The 13,218-nt window shown below is 54.1% G+C and overlaps 1 protein-coding gene across 1 annotated transcript in view; it reads right to left on the reverse strand.

Annotated features, from left to right (window-relative positions):
- Positions 1–13,218, reverse strand: part of LOC149875529 (uncharacterized) — a 433,980-nt gene that overhangs the window by 222,871 nt on the left and 197,891 nt on the right. The gene's annotated exons all lie outside the window — the stretch shown is intronic.

A 13,218-nucleotide genomic window follows, 5' to 3' on the forward strand; every position in this document is an offset into this window, starting at 1 on the left:
TATTGGTGCTATACCATATAGAAAGATGTATAAAAATCCTCCATCATTTCTGGCAACAAGTCTGCACACGTCTACACAGCAAAGCACTTTCTATTTCATACTGCTGCTTTTATTACATATTTTCCAGACTTAGAAAGGAGGCGGCAGTGAACGCTGGGAAACATCCTCATCTGTTATGTGTTAACCAGCACCAAGCGTGCAACACGAGACTTGTCCTCAGACATGTGCTCAGTCGGTTGTGTTTTATGCAACAAGGAGCAATTCCTTCGATGGCTTACCTTATACTGCAGTGTAAGCCTTCCCAGAGAAGCCCTGGGCACCTGCCCAATCTGAAAACCAGTTGTCAAGCATTTTCCCTCCAGACAAGATCAGGAAATGACAGAGGATCCTCTACCCTGAAGGGGCAGAGCCTCAGCTGAGAGACGTTGTCAGTGCTTCCCTGCACTGAACTGAAGTCAGCCAAGGGTCTGTCCTGGGGAGAGGTCCGAGCTCAGCATGGCCCCAGCTCTACGCAACAATTTGGAGGCTCTAGATGCGTATTTGTGCATGTGATCGATATGTCCCCGTCCCACCAGGGGTGCAGGGAGCTCCCGTACAAGAACAGAGCAACTCAGCACACGGGAGAGGAGAAGAGAAAAGGGAGAGACGAGAGCAACACGACTTCAACGGGGAACGTGCAACAACCCGCTGTGCAACACGGCAGCCGAGCGTTGTGTCCCCAGACAGGAAGGTTTTACCCTGCTTCAGAAATACAGAATGAATTGATGAAGAGTCTTTCTGTATTTCTTTTCCAAATCCCTCATCCAGCTTTCTTATCACTTCAGGAGGGGTTTGGTTTTTGTCTCAGATCCTATAGACACTTAGAGAAAGACACGCCCAGCTGTTGATCAAGGGCAAGGGGTTGCAACAAAGACAAATGAGCGGTTTGTATGAACTGCCGATGCACACGTGGCATTTGTAATCACAGACAATACCGACACCAGAATACTTGGGGGAGATGAGAAGTGAGTTTGTGGTGCCAAGACTAAAGCGTGTGCATCTGGATTGGGCCACCGCTTTCCTAAGGGACCTCTGTGCAGCAACCGAGCTCACGTAACGCCGCAAGCATTGGACCAGGCGCTGGGAGGACAACAGCTCTCCCTCTCCCGAAGCCCATCACTGGCACGTGCATTTAAAATCAATCATTAGAAGAGAAATAACAAATATCGACAAACAAAGTTCGCCAGTGGAGAGAAGCTAAACCTTAATGTCACGTCTGAAGAGATCTACTGCTCCGTGGCTATGTTTATCTTGAAACCGGTCACTTGAACTTGGTCCCCGTACTCCAAGGCATCTCGAGGATTTGGGCTCATTTCCAGCAACATGCGACCTTGTCCCCGTCCGCTCTCCCTGCGACAACGAACAGCCCCCGCGTTCGAACGGTTGCCAGCAGAGACACCGCGCTCCCTTCTCCACCAGCATTACTAGTCACACCAGGAGGGACGTTAGCAATGCCTACATCTAACTTAAAATTAAAACAAAAGTAATTAACCCTGTGCTCTCAGCTACTATACTGAGATTTAACCTAACAGGCTGTGGAGAATGTCATTTGACCTCTGGATTTTCTATACCTAACTACAGAGCTGGGGACTGACTTTCCCTTAGAAATCTTAATGTTTATTCTCCATGTAGACAATGTAAGCTCCCTTCCTGGCATCACTCACTGCCTACACCCTAAATTTGGAAAAAACAAATCAATGGAATTAGAGTCATATTTGGAAGACTGGTAAACTGCAGCTAAATACTCAGTATAAAACTTAAATCTCTCAAGGGACAGCCACACAGGTCTGCTTCTCATGGGCACCGTTTCCAGTAGCCTGAAGGCACCGCTCAGCACACGGCCCTGACCCTCGGGGCTGTCTGGATGCAGGGGAAAGGCCCCAGGAGCTTTCCGCCAAAAAAGACAAGGCAGATGTGGAGGGGAGGAGGAGGAGGAGGTGTGTACCGTTGCTCATATGTTACACCCCAATACTCAAAAACTGGATTTGTTGCTCTTGCTTGTTCTGTGAGGAGAATGGGAAAGAGTGTGATTAAAGAGAGGGGAAGAGATGAATTTAAAGGAGCACAGGGTTAGAAATAAAGACAGGAAGAAAAAGACATTAAAGCGAGAGTGCTCTATAGAGGACAGGCTCATTTGAACACCACTCTTTGAAAGGCTTCCCCCAAAATCTCCCTTGTGCCACACAAAATATTGCCATGAAGAGCACATTTCTGTACTTTGTTTCTCTGTACGTTGCTGCCACAGCTGAGTTACACGCCATGCAGATGCAATGCTGCCTTCCCCAAGGAGCTCCAGGGAGCACGCTGCATTCAGAGGGAAACCTGTGCGATGGGAGCAGAGCGCACAACGACTCCTGGGAGGGCACAGGGTGGGATTGTTTTCTTGTTTTAAAGTTCAGACCACTTGGAAGAAGAGCTGACATGAGAATATAACAGCGTACAGGTGTTGCACTCGTATGTGGAGAAAGACTGATTGAGAGCGGACGAGACCTACAACGAGCAGATCTTTTCTGTCTGCAGTGGCCCACGATTAGGCTGAAAGGGATTACTGAATGAAATGTGGCATTGAACAATACAGCATCCATTGTGTTGTTTAATTATGTAAAAGGTAATTGTACAGTGCCCCATAATTATCGATTTAGAAACAGCTGCCAAATTGTGCACGGAGGACACAGCTGCATTGCAGACATGTCTGCTGGAGTGAAACCCCTGGGAGGCCTGGAAAAGCCAACTCCGGACTGTGGGAGAAGCCGCCTGGTTTGACATGTCTGCTAGTAAGATCAAGGGTCATCCAGTTAACCACCTTGATATGAGCCGCCCTCGTTAGGATTCAGAGTCAACACACCGATGCATGCACAGGGCAGCTACGAACTTGGAGCTAGTCACAGACTTGTAGGAAAAAGAGGCTAAAAGGGACGCGGGAGGTCAGTTCGTCTATCTCCTGCTCAGGGCAGGATCAGGCCAGTGGGAACCGTGCCCCACAAATGTCTGTGTGACCTCCACGGCGACCCCTCCCCAGACAGACTTCACAACCTCTCTGTGCCCGTGTTTAATCCCCCTCATTGCTAGCAAGCCCTTCCTGCGGCTTCGGCTCCGGAAGGCGTCGGCACCAGGAAAGTTCGGCAGTAACAGCCGCGCAGCCAGCGCGACGGCAAACGATTGAGCTGCTAGAATAAATCCAGATTGCCCCGAACAGAAGCAATCGAATCGGTCCTCATCTCCATGTGCAACCCACAGCCCTCATCTGCCCCACGGCTGACCCCCGACCGAGTCACGGCCACGCGGGGCTGCTCTGACTTCTCTCCTCCGGCAGCTTTTCTCCTGAGCGCCACGGCTGGAGAGGGGGGTTGGCTGCAGCCGTGTTGGGCTGAGGACGTGGGCAGGCCCGGTTCCTTGGGCAGGTGTGATATCTCCTATTACACCAACTAGATAGCTAGAGAAATTGTTCCTTGCCAGCACTGAGGCACAAACACCCTTCTTCAGGCACAAGGAAACTCTGCCTGATGGCTGGAAACTTAATTAAACAGGATGCTCATCATCACCTTCCTGGCTGAAGGAAATGGCCTTTACATCTGCCACAAAGGTGTGGTTAGCTGAAAGCCCCTGGTTGTCCGTGCAGAAATATTGCTGGAGGTTTGAAATCTCTGACATCTTTGCAGAGGAGCAGCGACACGAGCGGCTACGCCTTCCCCTGGACGGGATTCGTGGCATCAGATCACAGCAGGGCGCGCTGGGTTTGCTCGTAGGGAGCACGGCGCAGGACTCGGTCTCTTCTGTAACCCGCACGGGGTGAGGAACGGGTGTGCTGGGGGGAGCAGATCGAGGCCCCCAGCGTGAGGGGGGGACCAGGGCTGGGGCAGGAGCAGGGCCGGGGGCAGGCGCTGCCCAGGTGGGGCACGGTGCAGCACAGAACGGAGCCGCGAGTGCCTCATCCGGGGGGCGCGAGGGGGAGGTACGCACCCCCGGGAGAGGCATGGGGGCCATGTGCCCCCAGTCTGTACACGGGGCGGGGGCAGGCTGGGCTGTGCTGGTCTCTTCCTGGGGGCAGGGCTGGGCCCGGGCTGGCTCAGAGTAGGAGGGGTGGGACGGGTAGCAGCGCTGCGGGGGGGGCGGGGTATAAGGAGGCTACCGCAGATTTCGGGTGGCTGCGGCCCCATCCATACACCCCTGTCCCGGTGCTACCAGCGCCTGCCCCAAGCACAGCCCCACCCCAGCCCCCCACCAGAGAAAGGCTGACACAGCCCCCGGCTCTGCCCCCAGCCTGCCCTCGCCCCATGCACAGATCTGGGGGGCACATACCCCCAGCCCCTCCCCCGGGGGTGCATACAGCACAGAAGCCGCCCCCTCCCCTGTGCCCTGTGGACGAGCCGCACCCTGTCCTGCCCTGGCTGGGCAGCGCCTGCCCCTGCCCCTGCCCCTGCCCCTGCCCTACTCCCCCCTCCCTCGATCTGCCCCCAGACACCTTCCCCCAACACTGACCAGCCAGACGCTGCGGTCCCAGCTGCCGGGCTGCAGACCAGCCAGCAGATCCGTATTGCCCGCTTTGGTATCGGCCATCCGTATCGGCCCCAAAATCTTTATCGATACAGCCCTAATAAAACCAGTTGCCCACATCCACTGCCAATCATTAAACCAGGCTCCTATCCAGACCGCCACACACCCACCTCCACCAGTAAATCCCTCAGTTCCTAAAACCAGTTTCCTTTCAACCGTCATTTCTCAGCCCTTCTGGGGGGTGGAAAAGAGCCCTGCACCAATTAAACCCACGGTGAGTGTGCGGGGACATCGCTTCTCGGCCTCTTGAAGGCTCAGAGATCGAAAACATTTTTTATTTGTGGTGTAGCCGACATCCCTCACTGCTGGGTGCATTTAGATGAGGGTCCCTCGTTATCTGGCCCCGTGCTCAGTACATCTTGGCTACTGAATCCCTCCCGGCAGGAGGCTCTTTGGAGAGCGGCGGCTCGCCCTGGCGCAGGAGAGCGGCGCAGGCCTCTGCAGCGAGCGCCGTGGTGCGCCCTTCTCACGCTGCTCGCCGTGGTTTTGTTAGAAAAATTATTAGACATGCATAATGAATAGAGTGTTGTTAAAGCTGCACAGTTTGTATTTCGTACCTGATAAGAAGAAACACCACCAAGGACATCTCGCTAATTTACTATCTCTTTGTAACACTAAATCACACATACCTTCAAACTCCTCTGCCTCTACTCTTGTAAACTACAAAGGCTGTGATTTAATTGACTGTGTCCTTGGGAAAGGCGGGGGTTTGAACTTTTGGTAACCTGGAGAGCTTTTCTAAGCATGTGTAATTAGCTAATGCATATAAGCCTATCCGCCCCGCATACTTAAGTAGTTAATTATAATGCACATGCGACGGATGACGTGACGTCATTTCATATATGTTTGTATGAACCAGAAATGAGTTGTAAGAGTTCCTGCTTCTGCACACGTGCCCAAGAGGGAAGGGATAAAACCCAGCTGAGAGTTTTCCTCACGGGCAGAGTGTGGTCTTTTGTCTTCACTCTGACCCTATTTGCAAATATACCTTTTGTGTTGCTAATAGTGTGTCTAAGAGTTCTTCGCCTCCCGAGACACGAACCGCAGCATTTTTGCATCAGTTTCAAGACATCACTGCTGAAGCCCTGCGCTGCTTCTGGGTGATTTTTACCAGGCCAGGCACCAAACACCTCCCAGCCTGGGAAAAGACAAGAAAAGAAATACATTTGGCTGCTGGGGATAAACTGAGCAACTCCGCACTTGAAAGCTCACAAGAAGGATGTGGCGGGGCACTTTGCATTTCAATACGGATCCAGGAAGAGGCAATTCCATTTACTCCAGCCTAACCTGGCTACAAAGGACAAACCTTCTCCTTGGCCTCCATCGCCAGGGCTCTCTCCAGCCCCTTCCTCAGAGGGCCCAGGGCCCGCTGGAGCTGCACCTGGCAGGAGAAGCATCAGATCCTTATTCCAGGCCCTGACATGTGTCGGGACAAGGAGGGCTTGATACAGGATCAGTAAATGTGCAGGGAAAGCAAGCGGCGGAAGCAGCCATGTGGGGGGCTTCCTGGCCAGCCCCCTCCCCGCTCCTCTCGACCCCTCGTTGCAGGCGCTGGCTCAGGGGCGCTGGCACCGGGTACAAGGAGCAGCTGATTCAGAAACGTGCCCGAGGTGTCTGACCCTGGGGCTCGTGCCCGTCCCTGGCATGCACAGCTTCTCACTCAGCTTGGGCCAGTTTGGGAAACAGGCTTGGGGTTACTGCTGGGGCAGGAGGGGTGGGCGGCTGGAAGGGGGCAGGTCTGCAGCACACAGGCTTTGCCCTGGGCCAAGGCCCTGTTGCATTTCCTACACCTGGTCCCTCTCCAGATTTCCTCCGGTCTCCTCTGGACACTTGTTCCACACCAGGGCCCGGCCCCTGTCACAGAGCTGGCTCCCATCCCTGTGCCAGGCACGAAACATTGGCAGGGCAGGGTGCAAGGGCAGACCTACTCAGAAAGCCCAGTGGGGCTGCGTGGGCACCGGAGCACCCGGAAAAAGGGTCCATGCGCTGTCGGGGACAAAGGAGCAGGTTCCCTGTTGCACACAGTTATACGTGGAGGCAGCCAGCTCTTAATGGTCCTCAAGAGCTCCAGTGGGCTCAAAAACAAGCACCCAGCACACACCACAACTGGTGTGGGGAATGCACAGCTAGTTTTAGAAATGCTGTGCACCACATGTGGAGATGCACAGCACAAAAGTAGAGAAAAAAAGCAGGACAATTAATGTAATTGGTATGAAGGATGAAGCCTTATATATTCAGGAATAACTAACTGATCTTTGGTGCACCAAGGGAGGCTGGTGAATTCACTGATGATGAAGTGCTCACCCACATATTAGGTGGGACTCTGGAATTCATGGATATTAATTCATTTTGGGTGGAATCAAGGGAGGCTGGTGACTAATCGTGAATTAACCTCCTGTGGATTAAGTGAAGCAGGGGGATTCGGTGACAACCACTTGATCTTCTCTTGTACGAATGGGGGAGTGCTGAATTCACTGATAAATACTTGTGGTGCCGTGCACCAGGAGACACTGTGACTTCTGGCTTGGGACAGCAGAGCAAGTGGCAACTGCCGAGTGAGGGGTTCAGGATCCCCGGGGTAAGGCTACACATTTGGACACTTGGCCAGGAGTAGGAAGGAGCAGGATGTAGGGGTGGAAAGAGGCTTGTGAAGAGGACTGTCCTCATCCAAGTGGATCTTATCATCTGACCTCTCTTCAATTTTCTTAACAACAAGGCATGGCAGGGAGATGTAAGGGAACTGAAGGTGGAGACCTGGACGAGAGGTGGTGGCTGCCGCATGCTCGTACCAGAGGATGCTTTGTCATCCCATTACCCCCACAGTCCTTCACTTGCTTTGACCTGCAGCATCCCACATAACACCCACCCCCCGATCCTGCAGGCATTTCTTAGGCTGAAATGCAGCATTTGAGACACCTGGGACTGGTCAGTTAATTCAAGCAGTGAGTGCTGGCATGTAGTCTAGGGGAATGTAGTCCAGAGGAGATTTTTTTCTGGGAAAGAGAGAGAAAAGCATTCCCAACTCTGGAGTAATGTGGATTTGGAGGCTCTGGCATCCATGCTCTATGATCAGCCAAAACCTTTCCCGAAGGACAATCCCGGGGCATGGAGACTGATTCCTTAAAGCTCAGCACTCCTGCAGCCATTCAGCGTGAATCTGGGCCCATTGGCAACACCTCCCAACTCAGTGTCAACCACAGACTTTCTGAGCCCGGTTCCAGTCCAGCAACAAGCTCACAGACAGGATTGTTGAACAGGATCAGGCCCCTGCCCTGCACACCCCAGGGCCCTCCCGGCGCCTCCTGCTCCAGACACATCGCTCCCACCTACACGGACCGTGCTGCCGTCTCCCTCCGAGACAGCTCCTGAGCTGCCGCACAGCGCAGCCATGACCCCTGTCCCCTCCAGTCTGGCCAGTTATATCCCATGAGACTCTATGAAACACTTCATTTAATCTAGAAAATGACCATACTTTTTCACATACAACACAGCCTTTCCCCTCAAAACCAGCGGCTGGAAATCGTAGTGTGCATTACATGTGAGAAATGTGGTGAGAAGAGTTTCTGCTGAGCAGAAGTGAAAGTCAGATCTGCACTGGAGCAGAAGAGGGAGCAGTTTCTGCTCCCAGGCTGCTGCTCCTCTGTTACTTGCTACAGGAAAAGCTCTTTTATCTTTATTCTGCCTTTGAAACCCAAGTTGTGTCATATTCTGAGCTGCATTGTATGGAGAAAATACTATCAGCCCTCTGCGTTGCCCTGTTCAGTTTGTTCTGGGGGCTGAGCTGAGTTCAAAGGCCAGGGATTGCCCACCCTGGGCCAGGGATCCCAGGGGCTGGGACACACGGCAAGACAGGGCCAAGGGGCCCAGAGACATGACACAAAGAGGGCTGAGGCCAAGAAAGTTGTGGGACTCAGCGCAGGACATGCCCCGAGGGCAGCTATGACACCCTGTAGTAACCACCTTAGACCAGACCTGTTAGCTAACTTTGCTAGGCTTGCTAAGGTGGGTTTAGCTTTTCTTTTTCTCCTCTAGGAAGGAAGCACCCCGAAATCCCACAGTGGGTTAAGCAACCCCAAGGTCTGCAGGGTCTGTGCACCCTGGGTGGCGCAGAGCCCTACCAAAGACCCGAGTCCGGGGGTAACAGCGGTTACCCCAGGCTTGTGACTGGGCTCCAGGAAGGGGGTTGACTGGACTTAGGTGCCGCAGGGGAGACACTCAGAGCATGGTTTTTGGCCAGGAGCAGTGAGGTGGGAGGCTCAGCACAGGAGCAACCCAGACTGGCCCGCCGCCGTTAACTAATTTTATCTCTTGGGCCAAATCAGTTCTGAATTCTGTCAGCGAAGCAGAGCTCAATCACTCAAGTCTGTGCTGCACGACCACCGGCAAGTACCCTCCCTTGCAGACACTTCAGCTTGGGACTTCAGGTACTGCCCGGTACATGGCAGGCATCCTCTGTGCAAGCCACAAGCCCAGAGGCCTCGGAGCCCAGATGCCCACTAATTTCACTCCACCAAAAGGCTGAAGGAGCAAGCTAAAGGGAAGCCCAAGAGCTGGACCCTATGAACATAATAAGTCTTGTAGCCAAGATCCTGCATCGGGAGGCATTTGCAGACTCTCTCAGGGGTCAGCTTGCCTGCAGCGCAAGCAGTAGACCTTCAACTCAACTGCTATAAGTCATTCAAGACCGAGGAGAGGGGGATTGCCCTTCCTGGTAAGTACAACCACCCGAGCCGAAACCAGTCATGGTATCTGGCCCCGCTCTCCCCAAGACAAAGCGTAAGGTGTTTGTTGTGGGAGACCCCGTCCTGCGGGCACTGAGGGGGCAATCTGCCGCCCCGACCCCTTAGCCCGGGAAGTCTGCTGCTTCCCGGGGGCCCGCATCCGAGACATTGCGGAGAGGATCCCGCAGCTCCTCCGGCCCACAGACCCCTACCCCATGCTCCTTATTCACGTGGGCACCAATGACACGGCTCGGAGCACCCCCAGCCAGGTCATGAGGCGCTACAGGGAGTTGGGAGCGGGGCTTAGGGGTCTGGGAGCTCAGGTGGTGTTTTCGTCGCTCCTCCCAGGCTCGGGCTATGGGCTGAGGAGGGAGAGGAGGATCCACGCGGTGAACCAAAGACTGCGGCGCTGGTGTCATCGGGAAGGCTTTGGCTTCCATGACCACAGCCCGCTCTTTGGCGAGAGAGGCAGCGAGCTGCTGGGAAGAGATGGCCTCCACCTCTCTCCCCTGGGGAGGAGGCTCTTCTCAGCCAGGCTGGCTGACCTGCTCCACCGGGCTTTAAACTAAGCCCGCTGGGGGACGGGGGGACGACTGCCCCTGCTGGCCCGCTGAACGGCCCTTGCAAAGCCAGCGGACCAAGGCACTTAAGGGAGCCCACCCCTGCCCCAGCCGTGGCACAATCTGTGGGCAAGGCAAGAGCCCCCAAGGGCACACTTGCCTGCCTGTACACTAATGCCAGGAGCCTGGGCAACAAGCAGGACGAGCTCGTCCTCCTGCTCAGTGCAAAGAAATATGATGTCATTGGGATAACGGAGACCTGGTGGGACTCCACCCATGACAGGACCACGGGGATAGAGGGCTATACCCTGTACAGGAGGGATCGTGTTGACAAAAGGGGCGGGGGTGTAGCTCTCTATGTGAAGGAAAGCTTCATGTCCCTGCAAGCTGATGTTGGCGACCGGCATGGACAGCTAGAGACCCTCTGGGTAAAAATTCGTGGGGAATTCGGCACAGGGGACACAACGGTGGGAGTCTACTACAGACCTCCCACTCAAAGTCCCGAGCTTGACCAGGAGTTCGCCCGGGAACTGACTGAGGCCGCTCGCTCCAGGACCTTGGTTGTCATGGGTGACTTCAATTACCCGGACATCTCGTGGGAAGATCACTCAGCTAAATCCGAGCGGTCGCAAAGCTTTCTCTCGTGCGTGGATGACCTCTACCTGACTCAAGAAGTCTATGGGCCAACGAGAGGCAAAGCGCTGCTCGACCTGGTACTGGCTACGGGGGACGACCTAATCGGCGACCTAGTGATTGATGGGAAGTTGGGTGACAGCGACCACGAGCTGATCACCTTCACCATCCGCCGTAAAGCTGGCAAGTCAGTCAGCAACACAGAAGTCCTTGACTTCAGAAAAGCCGACTTTGACAAGCTCAAGAGGCTAGTCGGTCAGGCCCTCAGGGACCATGACCCCAGGGAGATGGGAGTTCAAGAAGAGTGGTTGCTTCTCAAGGAAGCGATCCTCAGTGCACAAGCTAAATCTATTCCAACACGGAGGAAAGGCAGCAAGAAGGCACAGCAGCCCCCTGGCTCTCCAGGGACCTAGCGGACCTACTGTGGCTAGAAAGAAAGCCTACAAAGGATGGAGGACGGGATTCACCTCCAAGGAGGATTATTCTGCACTGGTCTGGTCCTGCAGGGAGCAAACCAGGAAAGCCAAGGCTGCAACTGAACTCCAACTAGCTTCAGGCATCAAGGACAACAAAAAGTCCTTTTTCAGATATGTGGGGAGCCGGAGGAAAAGCAAGGGCAATGTTGGACCCCTGCTAAACCAGATGGGGCAACTGACAACTGACGCCCAGGAAAAAGCCAACCTATTAAATAGGTACTTTGCGTCAGTCTTTCATCAGTCACACGGGATGCCCATGCCTGCTATGGGACAGGGAGATCCGGGTGAGGGGGATCCCCTACCCTCCATCAATGCTGACCTCGTGAAGGAACACCTTGAGAAGCTGGATACCTTCAAGTCAGCCGGCCCTGACAACCTGCACCCCAGGGTACTCAAGGAGCTGGCGAGCGTCATAGCCCAGCCCCTGGCACGGGTCTTCGAGAGCTCCTGGCGCTCTGGTGTAGTGCCCGAAGACTGGAAGAAGGCCAATGTGGTGCCGATCTTCAAGAAAGGGAGGAGAGTGGATCCGGCTAACTACAGGCCCATTAGCCTGACTTCTATCCTGGGGAAGATCTTAGAAAAGTTTATTAAGGAGGCCATCCTTGAGGGACTGGCCCAGGCTAACATCTTAAGGGACAGCCAGCACGGGTTTGTTGCAGGTAGGTCTTGTTTGACCAATCTCATTTCCTTCTGTGACCAGGTGACCTATCACCTGGACAAGGGAGAAGAGATTGATGTCATATATCTTGACTTCAAAAAAGCTTTTGATCTGGTATCCCATGATCACCTCTTGGCCAAACTGCCCAGTTGTGGCCTTGGCTCCACCACGATCCGCTGGCTGGGAAATTGGCTTTGTGGTCGGACCCAGAGGGTTGTGATTGATGGCAGTCACTCATCGTGGTGCCCTGTGACCAGTGGGGTCCCTCAAGGCTCTGTCCTGGGACCCATCCTGTTCAACATCTTCATTAACGATGTGGACATTGGAGTCAGGAGTGGACTGGCCAAGTTCGCCGATGACACCAAACTTTGGGGCAAAGCATCCACGCCAGAAGATAGGCGGGTGATCCAGGCTGACCTGGACAAGCTCAGCAAATGGGCAGACGAGAACCTGATGGTGTTTAACACCGAAAAATGCAAGGTTCTCCACTTTGGGAGGAAAAACCTGCAGCACCCTTACAGTCTTGGCAGTGCTACGCTGGCTAGCACTACAGAAGAAAGAGACTTGGGGGTCATCATTGACCACAAGATGAACATGAGCCCGCAATGCGATGCTGCGGCTAGTAAGGCGACCAAAATGCTGGCGTGCATCCATAGATGCTTCTCGACCAAATCCCGGGACGTCATTCTCCCCTTGTACTCGGCCTCGGTGAAGCCGGAGCTGGAGTCCTGCGCCCAGTTTTGGGCTCCACAATTCAAAAAGGATGTGGAGAAGCTTGAGAGAGTCCAGAGGAGAGCCACGCGCATGATCAGAGGTCAGGAAAACAGACCTTACGACGACAGGCTGAGAGCCATGGGGCTCTTTAGCCTGGAAAAGCGCAGGCTCAGGGGTGATCTGATGGCCACCTAGAAGTTTCTCAGGGGTGACCACCAGGATCTGGGGGAACGTCTGTTCACCAGAGCGCCCCAAGGGATGACAAGGTCGAACGGTCACAAACTCCTGCAAGACCGTTTCAGGCTGGACATAAGGAAGAATTTCTTTCCTGTCCGAGCCCCCAAGGTCTGGAACAGCCTGCCAGCGGAGGTGGTTCAAGCACCTACATTGAACACCTTCAAGAGTAAATTGGATGCTTATCTTGCTGGGATCCTATGACCCCAGCTGACTTCCTGCCCTTTGGGCAAGGGGCTGGACTCAATGATCTCCTGAGGTCCCTTCCAGCCCTAATGTCTATGAAATCTATGAAATCTTTGAAATCTCTCCTGCCAGTGAGTTTTGTTCTGTTTGTTTGTTTAAAGCCATTTTTCACGTTCCACGCCAAATCAGCCAAATCAAGTGCAAATCCATGAGTCAGTCCAGAACCGTACGTGGCCCTACAATGGGCACACGTCCTCCACCCCCACCAGGGGACACAGGTATTTCCAAAGTCTTCTGACAGGCAGCCTATGTGCAGGTGCAAGCCCGGAGGCTTGGGGTTTGGATGCCCCCAAGTTTTGCCTGTCCTCGGCCATATGTTTGCAGAAGCAAGTTAGGGAGGAGCCTCCCATTTCCATAAAGTGGGCTTTGAGCCCCAACACCCC

Source organism: Crocodylus siamensis, chromosome 1, assembly GCF_052110815.1.
Source record: "Crocodylus siamensis isolate JL-2025a chromosome 1, ASM5211081v1, whole genome shotgun sequence".
NCBI lineage: Eukaryota > Metazoa > Chordata > Crocodylia > Crocodylidae > Crocodylus > Crocodylus siamensis.